We start from the raw sequence: 2,816 nt of genomic DNA, 5'->3' as shown, positions 1-2,816 counted from the left end.
AGACTAGCAGAAAATGAGAGGTGAGAAATTTGGATCATGGCAATAAGAGGCTTTCCAAGCCAACTTCCCCTGTTTCCTACTTGGGTGCAGCCCCGTCCTGTCCCACAGCCTCTGTTTGATGTCCAAGTTCAGCACTCAGCGCTCTCCCCTTCGAGTTCCTTGCCCATTGTTGATATCACCCAGGGTCAACACCGAGACTGAGGAAGCCTCCCGGAGAGCTGGGTTTGTTTACCCAGGCTGAGTTAGGTAATGCTTTGGCCTCTTTTGTTGCTTCACCTCTTTCTGGCATCGGTATGTACTAAGCAGAAAAAAGATACAAAAGCCTTGTTCCAGGAGAAACAAAAAATATGCACATCGTTACTTTAAACATGTTTTCCTTGAATACGAAATATAGTTTTTTGTAGCCTTCAAAATGACAAGTCGAAGAATTGCTACTTGTAAGATTTTTCTCTTCTCCCTAAAGCATGTAACACAATGTACCATATAATTAACCAAGTACAAGGTTTTGATTCTGCTGTTCAACTACAGAAATTAGCCCATATATTTAGTCTAAAAGAAACAATCAGCCCCAAAGAAAATTTAAAAATGTGTCGTCTCCAATCAGATTCCTGTCAAGTTTTTATTGAAAAGTATGTAGATGGAGAGCTCTTGGTGCCTTTGCTGTGGGCAGACAGACATCCTTTTTTTGTGCTCCTGGGATGGTCAGCTGCCCCGGGAGGCGTAAACTGTGGACCTGTGCCATGGAGCTGTGCTCATTCCTGTTGAACAGGCAGCAGGCACTGAGCTGGAGGTATGGCTCCGGGAACCATGCTCCCACCTCAACTGTGTGGTCTCAGCCCAGCGACTTGACCTTTACACTCTGTTTTCTTGCCTATAAAATGAAGTTCTTTCAAGTTCTCAAGTGCTGAGCTCTGTGTAAAGAAGGACACATTCCAGTGTGTTTAGCAAAAGACTGGAGGTGGTGAACTGGTGCTGGAGAATGGAAGGCTTTTGGTGACAATGTGAGCAGAACAACTGTGCTTTCATTAATGGTTGCTCTCTTCAGGAAATGGTGACTTTTGTGAGATACTCACTATGTACAAAGCAGAAAGCAGTGTGGAAATGTAGGAGAATATTGCTAATGTACTCCTATTTAAATCAACCAAAATAATTTTAACTGCACATTGAAGAATGGTCTACATATAGAAAGGGTACATCTTTTAATTGCACAGCTCAATGACTTTTCACAAAATGAACACACCTGTATAACTAATACTCAGATAAAAATATTAGAACATTAAAAAATTAGAACAATCCTCTCTGAGACGATCTCTCATACTCCCCTCTGCAAGAAGAACCATTTTCTTAACTTCTGACAGCACAGGTTTGTTTCACTAGGTTTTGCATGTAAATTCGATTATACACTATGTACCCTTGTCTGTCTGGCTTCTTTCACTTAACATTATGTTTGTGAAATTCATCCATATAGATGAGGGTATTGTATATTGACCTTTCTTTTGTCATATTTCATTAGAAGAATATAGATATTTATTTATTCTACTGCTAATTAGCATTTAGGCGGATTTTAGCTTTTGGCTCTTATGAGTAGTGTTACCATGAATATTCTAGTATCTATCTTTTAATGAACATATGTATATATTTCCGTGAGGAATAATCCAAGGAGTGGAATTGCTGAGTCACTGGATGTGCTTATGTTAAGATTTTGTAGATACTGTTATGCAGTTTTCCAGAAGAGTTAAATCAATCTGTGGTCCTGTCAGTGGCATGTGAGAGTTCCCCTTGCTCTGCTCCTTGCTCCACATCTTTTTCATTTTAGACATTGTGGTGTGTGTGTAATGATTGCAACAAAGATTTTAATTTGTATATCCTTCATAACTAATGTGGTGGAGTATCTTCATATGTTTTTTGGCCATTTGTATAAACCCTTTTTGTGGGGTGTCTGTTCAAGCATTTCACCCATGTAACTATTTTTGCTTTTTCATTGATTGGTAGAAGTATATATATATCTATACAATTGGCCCTTGAACAACCTGGGTTTGAACTGTGCTGCTCCACTTATAAGTGGGCTTTTCCCAATAAATAACAGTCAGCCCTTCATATCCATGGGTTTCTCATCAAAAACAGTATCTTCAGTCTGCAGTTGGCCATCTGTGGATACAAGGGATTGATTATGCATTGTTCTGTGGCATTTTGTATAAGGGACTTGAGTATGTGCAGATTTTGGTGTCAATGGGGAGGGGGATGTCCTGGAACAAATCCCCTATGGATTCCAAGTGACAACTGTAGTTAAGTTTTCAGTGAGTCGAGAGTTCAGTGATTTTCTGACTGGGGGTGGGATAACTGGTGTTCCTAACCCCTGCATTGTTCAAGGGTCAACTATATATCTATATCTATGTGAGTTCTTTATCAAATATATGTACTGTGTCAACCATCCTAACTTTTAATTACTGTGTTTGGTGCCTACTAAGAGCTCCCCCTCTAGGCATAGTGCAGCAGGAGATACAAATGAGAAAGATAAGTTCAGGTCCTTGCCACAAGTCATTTAAAATTTGGTTGGTAAGTAAGGCAGCCCTGTGAGCACCAGTTGAGTAGCAGCTACAGCGTGTGTGGGGCTAAGTGCCTAGTTGAGAGGTGAAGACCTGAGTATTTGTGGAATTTGAAGAAATAGGCAAGAGAGCATGCCAGTGACACCTGGAAAATAAATAGAAATTGGAGAAGTAGAAACAACCCAAGCAAATGTTAGAAGACAGACAAGAATTTAATTTGCTCCTATACTGTGAGGCTCCAGGTCTACTCAGGGTGGGGATTTGTGATGG

Source organism: Miniopterus natalensis, chromosome X, assembly GCF_054644295.1.
Source record: "Miniopterus natalensis isolate mMinNat1 chromosome X, mMinNat1.hap1, whole genome shotgun sequence".
NCBI classification, from domain to species: Eukaryota; Metazoa; Chordata; class Mammalia; order Chiroptera; family Miniopteridae; genus Miniopterus; species Miniopterus natalensis.
This window is presented reverse-complemented; position numbering follows the sequence as displayed.